The 27,221-nt window shown below is 42.7% G+C and overlaps 1 pseudogene; it reads right to left on the bottom strand.

The window, feature by feature from the left end:
* Positions 1–788: 788 nt before the first annotated feature.
* On the bottom strand, positions 789–27,221 carry LOC129863517 (platelet-derived growth factor receptor beta-like; annotated as a pseudogene).

Genomic DNA, 27,221 nt, shown 5'->3' with positions numbered 1-27,221 from the left:
ACATGGACAACTACCCACACAGACAGGTGGGAAAAAGGCAACCTAAGTATGGTTCTCAATCAGAGGCAACGATAGACAGCTGTCCCTGATTGAGAACCACACCCGGCCCAACACATAGAAATGCAAAATCATAGAACATACAACATAGAATGCCCACCCAAATCACACCCTAACCAAACCAAAATAGAGACATAAAAAGCTCTCTACTGTCAGGGCGTGACAGTAAACAATTATTGGAAAAATTACTTGTGTCATGCACAAAGTAGATGTCCTAACCGACTTGTCAAAACTATAGTTTGTTAACAAGTAATTTGTGGTGTGGTTGAAAAACGAGTTTTAATGACTCAAACCTATGTGTATGTAAACTTCTGACTTAAACTGTACCTCTTCCTCTGTGCAGCCTACTGGCTCTTCTAGGAAGGTTTCTGGCTCAACTAGGGAGGCTGTATCAGTATTATTATGGTCAGTCATGCTAATAATGGAAGGTATAAAAAAACAGTGGTTTTACTTTATTACGGCTTTATTACTGTCAGAGGAAAATAATAAAACGGTGTTATTGTAAGCCTGAGTGTCACTGACCAATTATTGATAACAATAAGCAAGAAACAAAAACCCAACATCCAAAAAGCTTTGAAGGAAAGCTGCCATGACATGAGGCAGTGCAGAATTGGGCAATCGTCAAATGCTGCCCCTGACTCACACAGTCACACTTCCTGTGGAAAACTGGCAGCCACAGGGTTTACAGATTAGACACACACTCTGTGGAGAGAACGTCCTATGTTACCTTGATGTACTCTGTGTGGCGGTGTCCAGCACCTCACCTCCTCCTGCTTCTGCCTCTATGACTACATGGATATCTGGGATGTCGATGATGTATTCAGTCTGGGAGGGGCCAGCCTCCTCCCAGGTCTCTCCTGTCTTCTGCCCTCCTAGATCCCCTGAGGAGACTGGTTCCCTGCTGGTCTAGGTTTGGTTTTGACTACAGCTGGGTGGTCGCTCTTCGGGAAAGCTCTCATTCACCTGGGTGTATTTCTGGGACGGTTTGGAAATTATTTGTATTTACTAATTGTAGATATACATGAGAAATCAACATATTAAATCACCATAGTATTGAGGATGATCTATCATGGTTGTCTTTACCTTTCTGTAAGTATTAGTCAGTAGGTTTCCCATTGAATGAGCTAGAGAGGAGAACTGTGGCCTCTTCTCCAATTTCTCATCATCACTTGCACATGACATCATAGCTGAAAGAAACAAAATCAAACTCAGAGTTAATGTCACCTTGTCCTATGTTTTACTTACAACCACAAACATTCCTACAGACAAAGAGAGACGGATGAGGCCTCAGATCTTGTCTGTAGCATGAGTGGGGTTGGGCATCCTATAGCCTCTCTTCAATGCAGTGTAGAACTGTTGATTCACGGGAATGCCAGGATAGGGCGTTCCTCCTGAAGTTAGGCAAAAACAGGGCACATACCTAATATCAAGACATGTATTCATAAATGATCTCTAGTTGCAATAAATAAACAATTAAAATACATCCGTAATATGCAGAGAATATTCTATTTACCTAGGGTAAAGGGGGTCGCCCTCAGGTAATAAGGGTAGGTAACAACACATCTGCCACACTGATCCTCAACACAGGTGCCCCTCAGGGGTGCGTGCTCAGTCCCCTCCTGTACTCCCTGTTCACTCATGACTGCACGGACAGGCACTACTCCAACACCATCATTAAGTTTGCCGATGACACAACAGTGGTAGGCCTGATCACCGACAATGACGAGATAGCCTATAGGGAGGAGGTCAGAGACCTGGCCGTGTGGTGCCAGGACAACAACCTCTCCCTCAACGTGATCAAGACAAAGGAGATGATTGTGGACTACAGGAAAAAGAGGACAGAGCACGCCCCCATTCTCATCGACGGGGATGTAGTGGAGCAGGTTGAGAGCTTCAAGTTCTTTGGTGTCCACATCACCAACAAACTAACATGGTCAAAGCATACCAAGACAGTCGTGAAGAGGGTACATCAAAACCTATGCCCCCTCAGGAGACTGCAAAGATTTGGCATGGGTCCTCAGATCCTCAAAAGGTTTGACAGCTGCACCATCGAGAGCATCCTGACTGGTTGCATCGCTGCCTGGTATGGCAACTGCTCGGGCCTCCGACCGCAAGGCACTACAGAGAGTAGTGCATACGACCCAGTAAATCACTGGGGCAAAGCCCCAGTATTGAGCTACAGAGGACATTAGGTAACCTATTGAGCTACAGAGGACATTAGGTAACCTATTGAGCTACAGAGGACATTAGGTAACCTATTGAGCTACATAGGACATTAGGTAACCTATTGAGCTACAGAGGACATTAGGTAACTATTGAGCTACAGAGGACATCAGGTAACTATTGAGCTACAGAGGACATTAGGTAACCTATTGAGCTACAGAGGACATTGGGTAACTATTGAGCTACAGAGGACATTGGGTAACCTATTGAGCTACAGAGGACATTAGGTAACTGTTGAGCTACAGAGGACATTAGGTAACTGTTGAGCTACAGAGGACATTAGGTAACTATTGAGCTACAGAGGACATTAGGTAACCTATTGAGCTACAGAGGACATTAGGTAACTATTGAGCTACAGAGGACATTAGGTAACCTATTGAGCTACAGAGGACATTAGGTAACCTATTGAGCTACAGAGGACATTAGGTAACTATTGAGCTACAGAGGACATTAGGTAACTATTGAGCTATAGAGGACATTAGGTAACTATTGAGCTACAGAGGACATTAGGTAACTATTGAGCTACAGAGGACATTAGGTAACTATTGAGCTACAGAGGACATTAGGTAACTATTGAGCTACAGAGGACATTAGGTAACTATTGAGCTACAGAGGACATTAGGTAACTATTGAGCTACAGAGGACATTTGGTAACTATTGAGCTACAGAGGACACCAGGTAACTATGAGCTACAGAGGACATTAGGCAACCTATTGAGCTATAGAGGACATTAGGTAACCTATTGAGCTACAGAGGACATTAGGTAACCTATTGAGCTACAGAGGACATTAGGTAACTATTGAGCTACAGAGGACATTTGGTAACTATTGCGCTACAGAGGACACCAGGTAACTATTGAGCTACAGAGGACATTAGGCAACCTATTGAGCTTTAGAGGACATTAGGTAACCTATTGAGCTCCAGAGGACATTAGGTAACTATTGAGCTATAGAGGACATTGGGTAACCTATTGAGCTACAGAGGACATTGGGTAACCTATTGAGCTACAGAGGACATTGGGTAACCTATTGAGCTATAGAGGACATTGGGTAACTATTGAGCTATAGAGGACATTGGGTAACTATTGAGCTACAGAGGACATTAGGTAACCTATTGAGCTACAGAGGACATTAGGTAACTATTGAGCTACAGAGGACATTAGGTAACCTATTGAGCTACAGAGGACATTAGGTAACTATTGACCTACAGAGGATATTAGGTAACCTATTGAGCTACAGAGGACATTGGGTAACCTATTGAGCTGCAGAGGACATTAGGTAACTATTGAGCTACAGAAGACATTAGGTAACTATTGAGCTACAGAGGACATTAGGTAACTATTGACCTACAAAAGACATTAGGTAACTATTGAGCTACAGAGGACATTAGGTAACTATTGAGCTACAGTGGACATTAGGTAACTATTGAGCTACAGAGGACATTAGGTAACCTATTGTTCTACAGAGGACATTAGGTAACCTATTGAGCTACAGAGGACATTAGGTAACTATTGAGCTACAGAGGACATTAGGTAACTATTGAGCTACAGAGGACATTAGGTAACCTATTGAGCTACAGAGGACATTAGGTAACCTATTGAGCTACAGAGGACATTAGGTAACTATTGAGCTACAGAGGACAATGGGTAACTATTGAGCTATAGAGGACGTTAGGTAACTATTGAGCTACAGAGGACATTAGGTAACTATTGAGCTACAGAGGACATTAGGTAACTATTGAGCTACAGAGGACATTAGGTAACTATTGAGCTACAGAGGACATTAGGTAACCTATTGTTCTACAGAGGACATTAGGTAACCTATTGAGCTACAGAGGACATATGGTAACTATTGAGCTACAGAGGACATTAGGTAACCTATTGAGCTACAGAGGACACCAGGTAACTATGAGCTACAGAGGACATTAGGCAACCTATTGAGCTATAGAGGACATTAGGTAACCTATTGAGCTACAGAGGACATTAGGTAACTATTGAGCTACAGAGGACATTGGGTAACCTATTGAGCTACAGAGGACATTAGGTAACTATTGAGCTACAGAGGACATTTGGTAACTATTGCGCTACAGAGGACACCAGGTAACTATTGAGCTACAGAGGACATTAGGCAACCTATTGAGCTATAGAGGACATTAGGTAACCTATTGAGCTACAGAGGACATTAGGGAACTATTGAGCTATAGAGGACATTGGGTAACCTATTGAGCTACAGAGGACATTGGGTAACCTATTGAGCTACAGAGGACATTGGGTAACCTATTGAGCTATAGAGGACATTGGGTAACCTATTGAGCTATAGAGGACATTGGGTAACTATTGAGCTACAGAGGACATTAGGTAACCTATTGAGCTACAGAGGACATTAGGTAACTATTGAGCTACAGAGGACATTAGGTAACCTATTGAACTACAGAAGACATTAGGTAACTATTGAGCTACAGAGGACATTAGGTAACTATTGACCTACAGAAGACATTTGGTAACTATTGAGCTACAGTGGACATTAGGTAACTATTGAGCTACAGAAGACATTAGGTAACTATTGAGCTACAGAGGACATTAGGTAACTACTGACCTACAGAAGACAATAGGTAACCTATTGAGCTACAGAGGACATTAGGTAACTATTGACCTACAGAGGACATTAGGTAACCTATGGAGCTATAGAGGACATCGGGTAACCTATTGAGCTGCAGAGGACATTAGGTAACTATTGAGCTACAGAAGACATTAGGTAACTATTGAGCTACAGAGGACATTAGGTAACTATTGACCTACAGAAGACATTAGGTAACTATTGAGCTACAGAGGACATTAGGTAACTATTGAGCTACAGTGGACATTAGGTAACTATTGAGCTACAGAGGACATTAGGTAACCTATTGTTCTACAGAGGACATTAGGTAACCTATTGAGCTACAGAGGACATTAGGTAACTATTGAGCTACAGAGGACATTAGGTAACTATTGAGCTACAGAGGACATTTGGTAACTATTGAGCTACAGAGGACACCAGGTAACTATGAGCTACAGAGGACATTAGGCAACCTATTGAGCTATAGAGGACATTAGGTAACCTATTGAGCTATAGAGGACATTTGGTAACTATTGCGCTACAGAGGACACCAGGTACTATTGAGCTACAGAGGACGTTAGGCAACCTATTGAGCTATAGAGGACATTGGGTAACCTATTGAGCTACAGAGGACATTAGTTAACTATTGAGCTATAGAGGACATTGGGTAACCTATTGAGCTACAGAGGACATTGGGTAACCTATTGAGCTATAGAGGACATTGGGTAACCTATTGAGCTATAGAGGACATTGGGTAACTATTGAGCTACAGACTACATTAGGTAACCTATTGAGCTACAGAGGACATTAGGTAACTATTGAGCTACAGAGGACATTAGGTAACCTATTGAGCTATAGAGGACATTTGGTAACTATTGCGCTACAGAGGACACCAGGTACTATTGAGCTACAGAGGACGTTAGGCAACCTATTGAGCTATAGAGGACATTAGGTAACCTATTGAGCTACAGAGGACATTAGTTAACTATTGAGCTATAGAGGACATTGGGTAACCTATTGAGCTACAGAGGACATTGGGTAACCTATTGAGCTATAGAGGACATTGGGTAACCTATTGAGCTATAGAGGACATTGGGTAACTATTGAGCTACAGACTACATTAGGTAACCTATTGAGCTACAGAGGACATTAGGTAACTATTGAGCTACAGAGGACATTAGGTAACCTATTGAACTACAGAAGACATTAGGTAACTATTGAGCTACAGAGGACATTAGGTAACTATTGACCTACAGAAGACATTAGGTAACTATTGAGCTACAGTGGACATTAGGTAACTATTGAGCTACAGAAGACATTAGGTAACTATTGAGCTACAGAGGACATTAGGTAACTATTGACCTACAGAAGACATTAGGTAACCTATTGAGCTACAGAGGACATTAGGTAACTATTGACCTACAGAGGACATTAGGTAACCTATTGAGCTATAGAGGACATTGGGTAACCTATTGAGCTGCAGAGGACATTAGGTAACTATTGAGCTACAGAAGACATTAAGTAACTATTGAGCTACAGAGGACATTAGGTAACTATTGACCTACAGAAGACATTAGGTAACTATTGAGCTACAGAGGACATTAGGTAACTATTGAGCTACAGTGGACATTAGGTAACTATTGAGCTACAGAGGACATTAGGTAACCTATTGAGCTATAGAGGACATTAGGCAACCTATTGTTCTACAGAGGACATTTGGTAACTATTGAGCTACAGAGGACATTAGGTAACCTATTGAGCTACAGAGGACATTAGGTAACTATTGAGCTACAGAGGACATTAGGTAACTATTGACCTACAGAGGACATTAGGTAACCTATTGAGCTATAGAGGACATTGGGTAACTATTGAGCTACAGAGGACATTAGGTAACTATTGAGCTACAGTGGACATTAGGTAACTATTGAACTACAGAAGACATTAGGTAACTATTGAGCTACAGAGGACATTAGGGAACTATTGACCTACAGACGACATTAGGTAACCTATTGAGCTACAGAGGACATTAGGTAACTATTGACCTACAGAGGACATTAGGTAACCTATTGAGCTATAGAGGACATTGGGTAACCTATTGAACTGCAGAGGACATTAGGTAACTATTGAGCTACAGAAGACATTAGGTAACTATTGAGCTACAGAGGACATTAGGTAACTATTGAGCTACAGAAGACATTAGGTAACTATTGAGCTACAGAGGACATTAGGTAACTATTGAGCTACAGAGGACATTAGGTAACTATTGAGCTACAGAGGACATTAGGTAACTATTGAGCTACAGAGGACATTAGGTAACCTATTGTTCTACAGAGGACATTAGGTAACTATTGAGCTACAGAGGACATTAGGTAACCTATTGTTCTACAGAGGACATTAGGTAACTATTGAGCTACAGAGGACATTAGGTAACCTATTGAGCTACAGAGGACATTAGGTAACTATTGAGCTACAGAGGACATTAGGTAACTATTGAGCTACAGAGGACATTAGGTAACTATTGAGCTACAGAGGACATTAGGTAACCTATTGTTCTACAGAGGACATTAGGTAACTATTGAGCTACAGAGGACATTAGGTAACCTATTGAGCTACAGAGGACATTAGGTAACTATTGAGCTACAGAGGACATTAGGTAACTATTGAGTTACAGAGGACATTAGGTAACTATTGACCTACAGAAGACATTAGGTAACTATTGAGCTACAGAGGACAATAGGTAACTATTGAGCTACAGTGGACATTAGGTAACTATTGAGCTACAGAGGACATTAGGTAACTATTGAGCTACAGAGGACATTAGGTAACTATTGAGCTACAGAGGACATTAGGTAACTATTGAGCTACAGAGGACATTAGGTAACTATTGACCTACAGAGGACATTAGGTAACTATTGAGCTACAGAGGACATTAGGTAACTATTGAGCTACAGAGGACATTAGGTAACTATTGAGCTACAGAGGACATTAGGTAACCTATTGAGCTACAGAGGACATTAGGTAACTATTGAGCTACAGAGGACATTAGGTAACTATTGAGCTACAGAGGACATTTGGTAACTATTGAGCTACAGAGGACACCAGGTAACTATGAGCTACAGAGGACATTAGGCAACCTATTGAGCTATAGAGGACATTAGGTAACCTATTGAGCTACAGAGGACATTAGGTAACTATTGAGCTACAGAGGACATTGGGTAACCTATTGAGCTACAGAGGACATTAGGTAACTATTGAGCTACAGAGGACATTTGGTAACTATTGCGCTACAGAGGACACCAGGTAACTATTGAGCTACAGAGGACGTTAGGCAACCTATTGAGCTACAGAGGACATTAGGTAACCTATTGAGCTACAGAGGACATTAGTTAACTATTGAGCTATAGAGGACATTGGGTAACCTATTGAGCTACAGAGGACATTGGGTAACCTATTGAGCTACAGAGGACAGTGGGTAACCTATTGAGCTATAGAGGACATTGGGTAACCTATTGAGCTATAGAGGACATTGGGTAACTATTGAGCTACAGACTACATTAGGTAACCTATTGAGCTACAGAGGACATTAGGTAACTATTGAGCTACAGAGGACATTAGGTAACCTATTGAACTACAGAAGACATTAGGTAACTATTGAGCTACAGAGGACATTAGGTAACTATTGACCTACAGAAGACATTAGGTAACTATTGAGCTACAGTGGACATTAGGTAACTATTGAGCTACAGAAGACATTAGGTAACTATTGAGCTACAGAGGACATTAGGTAACTATTGACCTACAGAAGACATTAGGTAACCTATTGAGCTACAGAGAACATTAGGTAACTATTGACCTACAGAGGACATTAGGTAACCTATTGAGCTATAGAGGACATTGGGTAACCTATTGAGCTGCAGAGGACATTAGGTAACTATTGAGCTACAGAAGACATTAGGTAACTATTGAGCTACAGAGGACATTAGGTAACTATTGACCTACAGAAGACATTAGGTAACTATTGAGCTACAGAGGACATTAGGTAACTATTGAGCTACAGTGGACATTAGGTAACTATTGAGCTACAGAGGACATTAGGTAACCTATTGAGCTATAGAGGACATTAGGCAACCTATTGTTCTACAGAGGACATTTGGTAACTATTGAGCTACAGAGGACATTAGGTAACCTATTGAGCTACAGAGGACATTAGGTAACTATTGAGCTACAGAGGACATTAGGTAACTATTGACCTACAGAGGACATTAGGTAACCTATTGAGCTATAGAGGACATTGGGTAACTATTGAGCTACAGAGGACATTAGGTAACTATTGAGCTACAGTGGACATTAGGTAACTATTGAACTACAGAAGACATTAGGTAACTATTGAGCTACAGAGGACATTAGGGAACTATTGACCTACAGACGACATTAGGTAACCTATTGAACTACAGAAGACATTAGGTAACTATTGAGCTACAGAGGACATTAGGGAACTATTGACCTACAGACGACATTAGGTAACCTATTGAGCTACAGAGGACATTAGGTAACGATTGACCTACAGAGGACATTAGGTAACCTATTGAGCTATAGAGGACATTGGGTAACCTATTGAACTGCAGAGGACATTAGGTAACTATTGAGCTACAGAAGACATTAGGTAACTATTGAGCTACAGAGGACATTAGGTAACTATTGAGCTACAGAAGACATTAGGTAACTATTGAGCTACAGAGGACATTAGGTAACTATTGAGCTACAGAGGACATTAGGTAACTATTGAGCTACAGAGGACATTAGGTAACTATTGAGCTACAGAGGACATTAGGTAACCTATTGTTCTACAGAGGACATTAGGTAACCTATTGTTCTACAGAGGACATTAGGTAACTATTGAGCTACAGAGGACATTAGGTAACCTATTGTTCTACAGAGGACATTAGGTAACTATTGAGCTACAGAGGACATTAGGTAACCTATTGAGCTACAGAGGACATTAGGTAACTATTGAGCTACAGAGGACATTAGGTAACTATTGAGCTACAGAGGACATTAGGTAACTATTGAGCTACAGAGGACATTAGGTAACCTATTGAGCTACAGAGGACATTAGGTAACTATTGAGCTACAGCGGACATTAGGTAACTATTGAGCTACAGAGGACATTAGGTAACTATTGACCTACAGAAGACATTAGGTAACTATTGAGCTACAGAGGACATTAGGTAACTATTGAGCTACAGTGGACATTAGGTAACTATTGAGCTACAGAGGACATTAGGTAACTATTGTTCTACAGAGGACATTAGGTAACTATTGAGCTACAGAGGACATTAGGTAACCTATTGTTCTACAGAGGACATTAGGTAACTATTGAGCTACAGAGGACATTAGGTAACCTATTGAGCTACAGAGGACATTAGGTAACTATTGAGCTACAGAGGACATTAGGTAACTATTGAGCTACAGAGGACATTAGGTAACTATTGAGCTACAGAGGACATTAGGTAACCTATTGTTCTACAGAGGACATTAGGTAACTATTGAGCTACAGAGGACATTAGGTAACCTATTGAGCTACAGAGGACATTAGGTAACTATTGAGCTACAGAGGACATTAGGTAACTATTGAGCTACAGAGGACATTAGGTAACTATTGACCTACAGAAGACATTAGGTAACTATTGAGCTCCAGAGGACATTAGGTAACTATTGAGCTACAGTGGACATCAGGTAACTATTGAGCTACAGAGGACATTAGGTAACTATTGAGCTACAGAGGACATTAGGTAACTATTGAGCTACAGAGGACATTAGGTAACTATTGAGCTACAGAGGACATTAGGTAACTATTGACCTACAGAGGACATTAGGTAACTATTGAGCTACAGAGGACATTAGGTAACTATTGAGCTACAGAGGACATTAGGTAACTATTGAGCTACAGAGGACATTAGGTAACCTATTGAGCTACAGAGGACATTAGGTAACTATTGAGCTACAGAGGACATTAGGTAACTATTGAGCTACAGAGGACATTTGGTAACTATTGAGCTACAGAGGACACCAGGTAACTATGAGCTACAGAGGACATTAGGCAACCTATAGAGCTATAGAGGACATTAGGTAACCTATTGAGCTACAGAGGACATTAGGTAACTATTGAGCTACAGAGGACATTGGGTAACCTATTGAGCTACAGAGGACATTAGGTAACTATTGAGCTACAGAGGACATTTGGTAACTATTGCGCTACAGAGGACACCAGGTAACTATTGAGCTACAGAGGACGTTAGGCAACCTATTGAGCTATAGAGGACATTAGGTAACCTATTGAGCTACAGAGGACATTAGTTAACTATTGAGCTATAGAGGACATTGGGTAACCTATTGAGCTACAGAGGACATTGGGTAACCTATTGAGCTACAGAGGACATTAGGTAACCTATTGAGCTACAGAGGACATTAGGTAACGATTGACCTACAGAGGACATTAGGTAACCTATTGAGCTATAGAGGACATTGGGTAACCTATTGAACTGCAGAGGACGTTAGGTAACTATTGAGCTACAGAAGACATTAGGTAACTATTGAGCTACAGAGGACATTAGGTAACTATTGAGCTACAGAAGACATTAGGTAACTATTGAGCTACAGAGGACATTAGGTAACTATTGAGCTACAGAGGACATTAGGTAACTATTGAGCTACAGAGGACATTAGGTAACTATTGAGCTACAGAGGACATTAGGTAACCTATTGTTCTACAGAGGACATTAGGTAACTATTGAGCTACAGAGGACATTAGGTAACCTATTGTTCTACAGAGGACATTAGGTAACTATTGAGCTACAGAGGACATTAGGTAACCTATTGAGCTACAGAGGACATTAGGTAACTATTGAGCTACAGAGGACATTAGGTAACTATTGAGCTACAGAGGACATTAGGTAACCTATTGTTCTACAGAGGACATTAGGTAACTATTGAGCTACAGAGGACATTAGGTAACCTATTGAGCTACAGAGGACATTAGGTAACTATTGAGCTACAGAGGACATTAGGTAACTATTGAGCTACAGAGGACATTAGGTAACTATTGAGCTACAGAGGACATTAGGTAACTATTGACCTACAGAAGACATTAGGTAACTATTGAGCTACAGAGGACATTAGGTAACTATTGAGCTACAGTGGACATTAGGTAACTATTGAGCTACAGAGGACATTAGGTAACTATTGTTCTACAGAGGACATTAGGTAACTATTGAGCTACAGAGGACATTAGGTAACCTATTGTTCTACAGAGGACATTAGGTAACTATTGAGCTACAGAGGACATTAGGTAACCTATTGAGCTACAGAGGACATTAGGTAACTATTGAGCTACAGAGGACATTAGGTAACTATTGAGCTACAGAGGACATTAGGTAACTATTGAGCTACAGAGGACATTAGGTAACCTATTGTTCTACAGAGGACATTAGGTAACTATTGAGCTACAGAGGACATTAGGTAACCTATTGAGCTACAGAGGACATTAGGTAACCTATTGAGCTACAGAGGACATTAGGTAACTATTGAGCTACAGAGGACATTAGGTAACTATTGAGCTACAGAGGACATTAGGTAACTATTGACCTACAGAGGACATTAGGTAACTATTGAGCTACAGAGGACATTAGGTAACTATTGACCTACAGAAGACATTAGGTAACTATTGAGCTCCAGAGGACATTAGGTAACTATTGAGCTACAGAGGACATTAGGTAACTATTGAGCTACAGAGGACATTAGGTAACTATTGAGCTACAGAGGACATTAGGTAACTATTGAGCTACAGAGGACATTAGGTAACTATTGAGCTACAGAGGACATTAGGTAACTATTGAGCTACAGAGGAAATTAGGTAACTATTGAGCTACAGAGGACATTAGGTAACCTATTGAGCTACAGAGGACATTAGGTAACTATTGAGCTACAGAGGACATTAGGTAACTATTGAGCTACAGAGGACATTTGGTAACTATTGAGCTACAGAGGACACCAGGTAACTATGAGCTACAGAGGACATTAGGCAACCTATTGAGCTATAGAGGACATTAGGTAACCTATTGAGCTACAGAGGACATTAGGTAACTATTGAGCTACAGAGGACATTGGGTAACCTATTGAGCTACAGAGGACATTAGGTAACTATTGAGCTACAGAGGACATTTGGTAACTATTGCGCTACAGAGGACACCAGGTAACTATTGAGCTACAGAGGACGTTAGGCAACCTATTGAGCTATAGAGGACATTAGGTAACCTATTGAGCTACAGAGGACATTAGTTAACTATTGAGCTATAGAGGACATTGGGTAACCTATTGAGCTACAGAGGACATTGGGTAACCTATTGAGCTACAGAGGACATTGGGTAACCTATTGAGCTATAGAGGACATTGGGTAACCTATTGAGCTATAGAGGACATTGGGTAACTATTGAGCTACAGACTACATTAGGTAACCTATTGAGCTACAGAGGACATTAGGTAACTATTGAGCTACAGAGGACATTAGGTAACCTATTGAACTACAGAAGACATTAGGTAACTTATTGAGCTACAGAGGACATTAGGTAACTATTGACCTACAGAAGACATTAGGTAACTATTGAGCTACAGTGGACATTAGGTAACTATTGAGCTACAGAAGACATTAGGTAACTATTGAGCTACAGAGGACATTAGGTAACTATTGACCTACAGAAGACATTAGGTAACCTATTGAGCTACAGAGGACATTAGGTAACTATTGACCTACAGAGGACATTAGGTAACCTATTGAGCTACAGAGGACATTAGGTAACTATTGAGCTACAGAGGACATTAGGTAACTATTGAGCTACAGAGGACATTAGGTAACTATTGAGCTACAGAGGACATTAGGTAACTATTGAGCTACAGAGGACATTAGGTAACTATTGAGCTACAGAGGACATTAGGTAACTATTGACCTACAGAAGACATTAGGTAACTATTGAGCTACAGAGGACATTAGGTAACTATTGAGCTACAGTGGACATTAGGTAACTATTGAGCTACAGAGGACATTAGGTAACTATTGAGCTACAGAGGACATTAGGTAACTATTGAGCTACAGAGGACATTAGGTAACTATTGAGCTACAGAGGACATTAGGTAACTATTGACCTACAGAGGACATTAGGTAACTATTGAGCTACAGAGGACATTAGGTAACTATTGAGCTACAGAGGACATTAGGTAACTATTGAGCTACAGAGGACATTAGGTAACCTATTGAGCTACAGAGGACATTAGGTAACTATTGAGCTACAGAGGACATTAGGTAACTATTGAGCTACAGAGGACATTTGGTAACTATTGAGCTACAGAGGACACCAGGTAACTATGAGCTACAGAGGACATTAGGCAACCTATTGAGCTATAGAGGACATTAGGTAACCTATTGAGCTACAGAGGACATTAGGTAACTATTGAGCTACAGAGGACATTGGGTAACCTATTGAGCTACAGAGGACATTAGGTAACTATTGAGCTACAGAGGACATTTGGTAACTATTGCGCTACAGAGGACACCAGGTAACTATTGAGCTACAGAGGACGTTAGGCAACCTATTGAGCTATAGAGGACATTAGGTAACCTATTGAGCTACAGAGGACATTAGTTAACTATTGAGCTATAGAGGACATTGGGTAACCTATTGAGCTACAGAGGACATTGGGTAACCTATTGAGCTACAGAGGACATTGGGTAACCTATTGAGCTATAGAGGACATTGGGTAACCTATTGAGCTATAGAGGACATTGGGTAACTATTGAGCTACAGACTACATTAGGTAACCTATTGAGCTACAGAGGACATTAGGTAACTATTGAGCTACAGAGGACATTAGGTAACCTATTGAACTACAGAAGACATTAGGTAACTATTGAGCTACAGAGGACATTAGGTAACTATTGACCTACAGAAGACATTAGGTAACTATTGAGCTACAGTGGACATTAGGTAACTATTGAGCTACAGAAGACATTAGGTAACTATTGAGCTACAGAGGACATTAGGTAACTATTGACCTACAGAAGACATTAGGTAACCTATTGAGCTACAGAGGACATTAGGTAAGTATTGACCTACAGAGGACATTAGGTAACCTATTGAGCTATAGAGGACATTGGGTAACCTATTGAGCTGCAGAGGACATTAGGTAACTATTGAGCTACAGAAGACATTAGGTAACTATTGAGCTACAGAGGACATTAGGTAACTATTGACCTACAGAAGACATTAGGTAACTATTGAGCTACAGAGGACATTAGGTAACTATTGAGCTACAGTGGACATTAGGTAACTATTGAGCTACAGAGGACATTAGGTAACCTATTGAGCTATAGAGGACATTGGGTAACCTATTGAGCTGCATAGGACATTAGGTAACTATTGAGCTACAGAAGACATTAGGTAACTATTGAGCTACAGAGGACATTAGGTAACTATTGACCTACAGAAGACATTAGGTAACTATTGAGCTACAGAGGACATTAGGTAACTATTGAGCTACAGTGGACATTAGGTAACTATTGAGCTACAGAGGACATTAGGTAACCTATTGAGCTATAGAGGACATTAGGCAACCTATTGTTCTACAGAGGACATTTGGTAACTATTGAGCTACAGAGGACATTAGGTAACCTATTGAGCTACAGAGGACATTAGGTAACTATTGAGCTACAGAGGACATTAGGTAACTATTGACCTACAGAGGACATTAGGTAACCTATTGAGCTATAGAGGACATTGGGTAACTATTGAGCTACAGAGGACATTAGGTAACTATTGAGCTACAGTGGACATTAGGTAACTATTGAACTACAGAAGACATTAGGTAACTATTGAGCTACAGAGGACATTAGGGAACTATTGACCTACAGACGACATTAGGTAACCTATTGAGCTACAGAGGACATTAGGTAACGATTGACCTACAGAGGACATTAGGTAACCTATTGAGCTATAGAGGACATTGGGTAACCTATTGAGCTACAGAGGACATTAGGTAACTATTGAGCTACAGAGGACATTAGGTAACCTATTGTTCTACAGAGGACATTAGGTAACTATTGAGCTACAGAGGACATTAGGTAACCTATTGTTCTACAGAGGACATTAGGTAACTATTGAGCTACAGAGGACATTAGGTAACCTATTGAGCTACAGAGGACATTAGGTAACTATTGAGCTACAGAGAACATTAGGTAACTATTGAGCTACAGAGGACATTAGGTAACTATTGAGCTACAGAGGACATTAGGTAACCTATTGTTCTACAGAGGACATTAGGTAACTATTGAGCTACAGAGGACATTAGGTAACCTATTGAGCTACAGAGGACATTAGGTAACTATTGAGCTACAGAGGACATTAGGTAACTATTGAGCTACAGAGGACATTAGGTAACTATTGACCTACAGAAGACATTAGGTAACTATTGAGCTACAGAGGACATTAGGTAACTATTGAGCTACAGTGGACATTAGGTAACTATTGAGCTACAGAGGACATTAGGTAACTATTGAGCTACAGAGGACATTAGGTAACTATTGAGCTACAGAGGACATTAGGTAACTATTGAGCTACAGAGGACATTAGGTAACTATTGACCTACAGAGGACATTAGGTAACTATTGAGCTACAGAGGACATTAGGTAACTATTGAGCTACAGAGGACATTAGGTAACTATTGAGCTACAGAGGACATTAGGTAACCTATTGAGCTACAGAGGACATTAGGTAACTATTGAGCTACAGAGGACATTAGGTAACTATTGACCTACAGAGGACATTAGGTAACCTATTGAGCTACAGAGGACATTAGGTAACCTATTGAGCTACAGAGGACATTAGGTAACCTATTGAGCTACAGAGGACATTAGGTAACTATTGACCTACAGAGGACATTAGGTAACCTATTGAGCTACAGATGACATTAGGTAACCTATTGAGCTATAGAGGACATTAGGCAACCTATTGTTCTACAGAGGACATTTGGTAACTATTGAGCTACAGAGGACACCAGGTAACTATTGAGCTACAGAGGACATTAGGTAACCCAATTTAGGCCAAGACAGGTGTAATATAGAATTACAGATGTATTCTTGGCAAATGGCCTTCTGTTTGTGGTACAGTGATGCAAATGGACATTGTTTTGTTAGTCTGACCAAAGTCCTGTACCGTCTATACCATAAAGACTCTGGGAAAGCTGTTTCACATCCTCTCCTGATCTTCCGCCAACAAAAAAAAAGCCAACAAAAAAACCTCAGTTGAAAAGAGTCCGCAGCCCAGATATCCCATAACTCAAACACATTCTGGCAACAACAACTTCAATCCAGTGGGAAGTTTAAGTGTTTAAAAACCCTCAGAACATTTTCGATGCCAGCTTTTTTACCTAAAACATATTTTACATTCAGGATGTACAGAATTAACCAACAAGACAGCAGAGTCTGTAAAAAAAATTGTTTGCGCAAAGTATGTGACATTAACCCACTTCTGGAAGTTCCTTAAAAAACTGTGTTTCAGTTTCAATCACTTTCACCTCAGAACATAATGGCTGTTTGATGGTTTCTTCCCCTCCATTACTTAGTACAGACCAGGGGCACAACTTTGGTTTTAGAAGTGGGGGGGGGGGACGACGACATAACATATACAGTACATGTAACGAATGTTGTCGGGAGAAGGAGAAGAGGACCAAGGTGCAGCATGGTAAGTGTCCATATTACTTTTAATAAATACGAACAAAAACCAACAAAACGACAAAACTAACAGTTCTGCAAGGTATACACACAAAACAGAAAACAACTACCCACAAACACAGGTGGGAACAGTCTACCTAAGTATGGTTCTCAATCAGAGACAACGATAGACAGCTGCCTATGGTTGGGAACCATACCGGGCCAAACACATAGAAATACAAAACATAGAACAACAGACATAGAATGCTCACCCAAACTCACGCCCTGACCAACCAAAATAGAGACATAAAAAGGATCTCTAAGGTCAGGGCGTGACAGTACCCCCCCAAAGGTGCGGACTCCGGCCGCAAAACATGAACCTATAGGGGAGGGTCTGGGTGGGCATTTCACCGCGGTGGCGGCTCTGGTGCGGGACGTGGACCCCGCTCCACCTTAGTCTTGGCCCACTTAGGTGGCGCCTCTGGAGTGGGGACCCTCGCCGCCGACCCCAGACCGGGGACCCTCGCAGCTGGCTCCGGACAGGAGGGAGACTCTGGCTGCTCCGGACAGGAGGGAGACTCTGGCTGCTCCGGACAGGAGGGAGACTCTGGCTGCTCCGGACAGGAGGGAGACTCTGACTGCTCCGGACAGACGGCCTTCGTTGGAGGCCTCGTGCCATAACTCCTCACTGGAGGCTTCGTGCCATGGATAATCACTGGAGGCTTCGTGCCATGGATAATCACTGGAGGCTTCGTGCCATGGATCATTACTGGAGGCTTCTTGCCATGGATCATCACTGGAGGTTTCATGCCATGGATCCTCACTGGAGGCTTCGTGCCATGGATCCTCACTGGAGGCTTCGTGCCATGGATCCTCATAGGAGGCTTCGTGCCATGGAACATCACTGGAGGCTTTTTGCCATGGATCATCACTGGAGGCTTCGTGCCATGGATCACCACTGGAGGCTTCGTGCCATGGATCATCACTGGAGGCTTCGTGCCATGGATCATCACTGGAGGCTTCTTGCCATGGATCATCACTGGAGGCTTCGTGCCATGGATCACCACTGGAGGCTTCGTGCCATGGATCACCACTGGAGGCTTCGTGCCATGGATCATCACTGGAGTGGAGAGACACACAGGAGGCCTGGCTCTGGGAGAAGGCACAGGACTCACCAGGCTGGGGAGACATGCAGGGGGCCTTGTCCTTGGCCGAGGCATCGGATGCACTGGGCCGTGGAGACGCACTGGAGGCCAGATGCGCTGAGCCGGCATCATCCCTCCTGGCTCGATGCCCACTCTAGCCCGGCCGATTCGAGGAGCTGCGATGTAGCGCACCGGGCTATGCGTGCGCACTGGGGACATCGTACGCTTCACTGCATAACACAGTCACTCTCTCGCCACGGTAAGCACGGGGAGTTGGCTCAGGTCTCCTACCTGACTCCGCCAATCTCCTCGTGTACCCCCTCCCCCCTAAATTCTGGGGCTGCCTCTCGTGCACGTTACATCGAGCCAATTCCTCGTAGTGTCGCCACTCCGCTATAGCTGCCTCCAGCTCCTCTTTCGGACGGTGATACTCTCCCGGCTGTGCCCAGGGTCCCTTGCCATCCAATATTTCCTCCCATGTCCAGGAGTCCATCCTTCCACGCTGCTTGGTCCTTTGGTGGTGGGTAGTTCTGTAGCGAACGTCGTCGGGAGAAGGAGAAGAGGACCAAGGTGCAGCGTGGTAAGTGTCCATATTACTTTTAATATATACAAAACACTTGAACAAAAACCAACAAAACGAACAGTTCTGCAAGGTATACACACAAAACAGAAAACAACTACCCACAAACACAGGTGGGAACAGGCTACCTAAGTATGGTTCTCAATCAGAGACAACGATAGACAGCTGCCTCTGATTGAGAACCATACCAGGCCAAAAATACAAAACATAGAACAACATAGAACAACAGACATAGAATGCCCACCCAAACTCACGCCCTGACCAACCAAAATAGAGACATAAAAAGGATCTCTAAGGTCAGGGCGTGACAGTACAAGTCAAAAGTTTGGACAGATATACTCATTCAAGGGTTTTTCTTAATTTGTACTAAGTGCCAAGAATCTGCTAAGTTGTCATCAAGGCAAAGGGTGGCTACTTTAAATAATATCAAATATCAAATATATTTAGATTTGTTTAACACTTTTTTGGTTACTACATGATTCCATATGTGTTATTTCATAGTTTTGATGTCTTCGCTGTTATTCTAGAATGTAGAAAATAGTAAAAATAAAGAAAAACCCTTGAATAAGTAGGTGTGTCTTCTTTAAATGGCCTGTACACAAATACACTACAATAAAAGCTAAAAAAATGAAGTCAACCTACCTTGTGGCCTACAGAAGCTGGTCTGATGGGAATTCTGCAGTCTCCGACACACGTCTACACTGTTGCCATAGGTTCAAATCCAGCCTACTGCCCTTCGACACAACATCTTTCCTCACTCTCATCCTCTCTATCTTTGTTCAATAAAGTAAAATACCTTATATATATATATATATATTTATATATTAAAGTACTCACACTGCCTTTGGCTATGTAGTTGGAGTTGTTCATGACGTCACGGGCCAAGCCAAAGTCACAGATCTTAACCAGCTTTCCTTCACAGACCAGAGCGTTTCTGGCAGCCAGGTCACGGTGAACACACTGTGAGGACAGGGACAACAGTTCAAGCTGTTATTGAAGTGTCTTGTGGGTTCACTAAGATCATTTCCACGTGGCATCAGTAATGAATGAATGTTTGATGTGACATGGCATGAAATGTCATTACATGATCCGGTATTAATAAGAATGGATTGTGAATCAATCTGTTAAAGCGGATATAAGCCAGCTATAATGAGTCATATGTTCTTGGATGACAGGAAGTCCATGCCCTTAGCCACCTGGTAACTGAACCCCACTAGATCAGTGTATCTCAGAATAGGGGAGTCACTGATAGATAACGCCATGTCTGCTCTCTCTTGGCCTGAGCAGCATAACAGAGAACAAACAATAGTCACAAACTCTGAGACAAGCTGATGGTTTTGATCAAAGTACTGTTTAAAGGCAATGTCTGGTTACACAAGAGGTTGAAACATTAACAATCCTTTTATGGAAGCCGCTTGCATGTCAAAAATCAAGGTGGAGTGAGAGGCTTCCCTATTTTGGTCTCTTCAGCAGCATTTCAACATCAGACACAATGTCTACCCACCATCTGTCTGACAGGGAAGTTTAAATGTTTCCAACACTATATCAGGCTGAAGGTTAGTATGGTCCACACTATATCAGGCTGAGGGTTAGTATGGTCCACACTATATCAGGCTGGGGGTTAGTATGGTCCACACTATATCAGGCTGGGGGTTAGTATGGTCCACACTATATCAGGCTGGGGGTTAGTATGGTCCACACTATATCAGGCTGAGGGTTAGTCTGTTTCCATTATAACAGGCTGGGGGTTAGTATGGTCCACACTATATCAGGCTGAGGGTTAGTCTGTTTCCATTATAACAGGCTGGGGGTTAGTATGGTCCACACTATATCAGGCTGAGGGTTAGTCTGTTTCCATTATATCAGGCTGAAGGTTAGTATGGTCCACACTATATCAGGCTGAGGGTTAGTCTGTTTCCATTATAACAGGCTGGGGGTTAGTCTGTTTCCATTATATCAGGCTGAAGGTTAGTATGGTCCACACTATATCAGGCTGGGGGTTAGTATGGTCCACACTATATCAGGCTGAGGGTTAGTATGGTCCACACTATATCAGGCTGAGGGTTAGTCTGTTTCCATTATAACAGGCTGGGGGTTAGTATGGTCCACACTATATCAGGCTGGGGTTAGTATGGTCCACACTATATCAGGCTGAGGGTTAGTCTGTTTCCATTATAACAGGCTGGGGTTAGTATGGTCCACACTATATCAGGCTGAGGGTTAGTCTGTTTCCATTATAACAGGCTGGGGGTTAGTCTGTTTCCATTATAACAGGCTGAAGGTTAGTATGGTCCACACTATATCAGGCTGAGGGTTAGTCTGGTCCACACTATATCAGGCTGAGGGTTAGTATGGTCCACACTATATCAGGCTGAGGGTTAGTATGGTCCACACTATATCAGGCTGAGGGTTAGTATGGTTCACACTATATCAGGCTGAGGGTTAGTACGGTCCACACTATATCAGGCTGAGGGTTAGTATGGTCCACACTATATCAGGCTGGGGGTTAGTATGGTCCACACTATATCAGGCTGAGGGTTAGTATGGTCCACACTATATCAGGCTGGGGGTTAGTATGGTCCACACTATATCAGGCTGAAGGTTAGTATGGTCCACACTATATCAGGCTGGGGGTTAGTATGGTCCACACTATATCAGGCTGAGGGTTAGTCTGTTTCCATTATAACAGGCTGGGGGTTAGTATGTTCCACACTATATCAGGCTGAGGGTTAGTATGGTCCACACTATATCAGGCTGGGGGTTAGTATGGTCCACACTATATCAGGCTGAGGGTTAGTCTGTTTCCATTATAACAGGCTGGGGGTTAGTATGGTCCACACTCTATCAGGCTGAGGGTTAGTCTGTTTCCATTATATCAGGCTGAAGGTTAGTATGGTCCACACTATATCAGGCTGAGGGTTAGTCTGTTTCCATTATAACAGGCTGGGGGTTAGTATGGTCCACACTATATCAGGCTGAGGGTTAGTCTGTTTCCATTATATCAGGCTGAAGGTTAGTATGGTCCACACTATATCAGGCTGAGGGTTAGTCTGTTTCCATTATAACAGGCTGGGGGCTAGTATGTTCCACACTATATCAGGCTGAGGGTTAGTATGGTCCACACTATATCAGGCTGGGGGTTAGTATGGTCCACACTATATCAGGCTGAGGGTTAGTCTGTTTCCATTATAACAGGCTGGGGGTTAGTATGGTCCACACTCTATCAGGTTGAGGGTTAGTCTGTTTCCATTATATCAGGCTGAAGGTTAGTATGGTCCACACTATATCAGGCTGAGGGTTAGTCTGTTTCCATTATAACAGGCTGGGGGTTAGTATGGTCCACACTATATCAGGCTGAGGGTTAGTCTGTTTCCATTATATCAGGCTGAAGGTTAGTATGGTCCACACTATATCAGGCTGAGGGTTAGTCTGTTTCCATTATAACAGGCTGGGGGTTAGTATGGTCCACACTATATCAGGCTGAGGGTTAGTCTGTTTCCATTATATCAGGCTGAAGGTTAGTATGGTCCACACTATATCAGGCTGAGGGTTAGTCTGTTTCCATTATAACAGGCTGGGGGTTAGTATGGTCCACACTATATCAGGCTGAGGGTTAGTCTGTTTCCATTATAACAGGCTGGGGGTTAGTCTGTTTCCACTGTTTCCTCAGGCTGAGGGTTAGTATGGTCCACACTATATCAGGCTGAGGGACGGCCTCCTTGCCTCCTAGGGATGGCATGGAAGAGCACCAGTACGCCAGTGACTCAGCCCTCGTAATAGGATTAGAGGCAGAGAATCCCAGTGGAGAGAGGGGAACCGGCCAGGCAGAGACAGCAAGGGTGGTTTGTTGCTCCAGTGCCTTTCCATTCACCTTCACACCCCTGGGCCAGACTACACTCAATCATAGGACCTACTGAAGAGATGAGTCTTCAATAAGGACTTAAAGGTTGAGACAGAGTCTGCGTCTCTCACATGGATAGGCAGGCCCTTCCATAAAAATTGATCTCTATAGGAGAAACCCCTGCCTCCAGCTGTTTGATTAGAAATTCTAGGGACAGTAAGGAGGCCTGTGTCTTGTGACCGTAGCGTACGTGTAGGTATGTACGGCAGGACCAAATCGGAAAGATAGGTAGGAGCAAGCCCTTGCCTTAATAGGAAGCCAGTGTAGAGGCTAGCACTGGAGTAATGTGATCAAACATTTTTTTGTATGGTTCACGTTATTTCAGGCTGAGGGTTAGTGTTGTTTCCACTATATCAGGCTGAGGGTTAGTATGTTTTCCAATATATCTGTCACGCCCTGACCTTTTTATGGTCTCTATTTTGGTTTGGTCAGGGCGTGAGTTGGGGTGGGCATTCTATGTTTTGTGTTTCTATGATTTTCTATTTCTATGTTTTGGCCGGGTATGGTTCTCAATCAGGGACAGCTGTCTATCGTTGTCTCTGATTGGGAAGCATACTTAAGTAGCTATTTTTCCCACCTGTCTTTGTGGGAAGTGGACTTTGTTTAGGGCACATAGCCTTTGAGCTTCACGGTTTGTTTTGTATTGTTTATTGTTTTGTCGGCGTCATTTCAAATAAAAAAGAAAATGTACGCTCACCACGCTGCACCTTGGTCCACTTCATTTAACAGCCGTGACAATATCAGGCTGAGGTTTAGCATGGTTTCCACTATATCAGGCTGAGGGTTAGTATGGCCCACACTATAAAAGGCTGAGGGTTAGCATTGTTTCCACCATCTATACCTTGTCCTTGGTTGTTGTCCTGATGGTAGGTTGTCTCATAGACTGATAGCTCATTGTCTGCATACTTGATGTTATCTCTCAGCTCTTGCATGGGGACATAATTGAAAGAATCCTCCTTATTCATGTCCATGTAACCCCCATCGCTCTCTCTGCCAAACAGGAAGGGGCACAACATTAAGCGCCAGTATGTCTTTGATTGTGAAGTCAGTAGAGTGTATTTTGGTGGGCAGCAGTCTTGCCTTTTTCTTTGTATTTGGACTGCGCTTTCTGCTCTGTTGCTGCACATATCAGCATCCCTGCATTTTATAACTGTGTAGTACTGCAAGAAGGTGTGCCTTTTGCGGTGGCGGTAGTCAACCAAGTTGCCATAGCAACAGCACTCAGTTATTAGGTCAATAGGACCTTCAGGACAGAGAAGAAAGGGGCAGTTGTTAATACACACACGTTGACTGACATATGGTAATTATGTTAAGGCCTAGATTCAAACCTGAACTGCGGAAGATCTGCATTATGGTGCAATTGATTGACATTTAAATAACATTTCCATTTGAGCTGACATATGCAGCGTTTATCATGAATAACCAACACAAAAACATTGCCTGTAAAAGGTGCACAGACAAATAAAGGCAGTTGGATTGAATCTAACCCGAAGTGGTTAAAGTAGTGGTATGCTTCCCAGCTCCCACCTCATTTGGTACAGGTCCCAAGTAGGTTCACAATGTTTACATGGGGCCCAAGGTGACTCATTATTTTCAGCTCAGATATCAGAGGCTGAGTCTCACTTCTTCTTGCTGTGGCTGTCCGTCAAAGGCAATAGGAGAACACACAGAGTTGCAATATTATTCCGTGGTAGAGAAAGAGGACATAGGTCTGTGGTTTGCGTGTAAAATTGAGGATTTTTTGTTGTTTTGAAGTTGTTTGTGAAGCATAAAGCACTTACACTTGAGCATCTTCACAGCCACTTTGGTGGAGGACTGGGTGTGACCGAACGCGTGACCTAGTGTAACAGAAAATGAGGTGCACGTTAGCTTAGCCAACGCCAAATCTATCAATAAAGTATGATTTATACAGTATATAGGCTACGCTATTCACACAATTATGCTAAAACATATTCACTGATTTACTGAGTTGTAATATTCCCTCACCCAGGACCATGCTGTCTCGGGGCACCTCCCACTCACAGTCATAGGGCAGGTGCACAGGGTCGATGTAGGTACACTCATGGCCGTCTGAGCTTACTGATTCCATCATCTTCCATCAAATCTCAAAGCGGGGCTTCTGAATGCAGAGACAAAAGCCTGTCAGAGTTTTATAAATTATATATATGATATACTTAACTGTCCCCGACGGGAGATATGTCTTGGACAATTAAAGAGTGCTGTTGATTCCACGTAAATACATAGAATCAGATTGATTCAACGTACATAGAATAACATGGCCATCCTACACCCACACACATGTTTGTTGTAACATCAAGGCTGTGACTTAGGTGGCAGTTCAGTTCCACATGAAGGCTATTTAGACCTACTAGCCAGGCCCCAGTCCATTATCGTCATCATCCCTAATGTTACAGTCTCATCTTCAACAGTAGCATCACTATCAAGACAAATGTGATGGGAAGTGACTTTGGGTCCTTGAAAAGCACTATATACGGTAGGGCCCATATGTTAGTATTAGGAGTTGGAGATAGGTTTCTGTGTGGGCGTCACCTTTCTCCAGAGGGCAAAGAGGAAGATGACAGTGATGACTACAAGGGCTAACACTGCAGCCAGCACAGCCACCTGGGAGAAAATAGCTGCAGACACACACACAGAGATAGAAGGAACTCATACAACAGGTGGTCCTCTGTAGCTGAGTTGGTAAAACATGGCTCTTGCAATACCAGGGTAGTAGGTTTTGATTCCCAGCACCACCGATACGTAAAATAGGTATTTGGATAAAAGCATCTGCTAAATGGCATGTTGTGTACTCTGTTAGTCACAGAGTATTTTCATCAGTTAATCAAAAGTTATTTGACATCAGTTGTTGATTGTTACTGTAAATACTTATTTTCCTTGTGTCATAGTCCTTGACTTCAACCCATGCTGAGTCAATGCTTACAGTTGGAGACGAGTTTGATGTCCCAGGCCCTGCGACCTCTGTCGTTGCGGGCTTCACAGCATACTGACATAACACTCTTCATGGTCTGAAAGGTACACAGGCTGCGGACCTGGTAGACTCCTGAGGTCTCAATGTATCTCACGTTTATCTGGGTGCTGACGTTGTCCGGATCAGCCAGAAGAGTGCTTCCATGCTGTGGTCTTACGACTGTATCTGGTTGCTGACGTTGTCCGGATCAGCCAGAAGAGTGCTTCCATGCTGTGGTCTTACGACTGTATCTGGGTGATGACGTTGTCCGGATCAGCCAGAAGAGTGCTTCCATGCTGTGGTCTTACGACTGTATCTGGGTGATGACGTTGTCCGGATCAGCCAGAAGAGTGCTTCCATGGTGTGGTCTTACGACTGTATCTGGGTGCTGACGTTGTCCGGATCAGCCAGAAGAGTGCTTCCATGCTGTGGTCTTACGACTGTATCTGGGTGCTGACGTTGTCCGGATCAGCCAGAAGAGTGCTTCCATGCTGTGATCTTACCACTGTATCTGGGTGCTGACGTTGTCCGGATCAGCCAGAAGAGTGCTTCCATGCTGTGGTCTTACGACTGTATCTGGGTGCTGACGTTGTCCGGATCAGCCAGAAGAGTGCTTCCATGCTGTGGTCTTACGACTGTATCTGGGTGCTGACGTTGTCCGGATCAGCCAGAAGAGTGCTTCCATGCTGTGGTCTTACGACTGTATCTGGGTGCTGACGTTGTCCGGATCAGCCAGAAGAGTGCTTCCATGCTGTGGTCTTACGACTGTATCTGGGTGCTGACGTTGTCCGGATCAGCCAGAAGAGTGCTTCCATGCTGTGGTCTTACGACTGTATCTGGGTGATGAGGTCATAATTGTGGATTATCTTGGTGATGATAGAAAAATATCAGAGTTGGGGTCAATTCCATTTAAATTCCAGTAAATTCAGAAAGCAGACCAAATTCCAATTCTTCTTCATTGAAGAGAATTGGATTTTACTTCTTGAATCGACTGGA

This window comes from Salvelinus fontinalis, chromosome 10 (genome assembly GCF_029448725.1).
Source record: "Salvelinus fontinalis isolate EN_2023a chromosome 10, ASM2944872v1, whole genome shotgun sequence".
Lineage (NCBI taxonomy): Eukaryota > Metazoa > Chordata > Actinopteri > Salmoniformes > Salmonidae > Salvelinus > Salvelinus fontinalis.
This window is presented reverse-complemented; position numbering and strand designations above follow the sequence as displayed.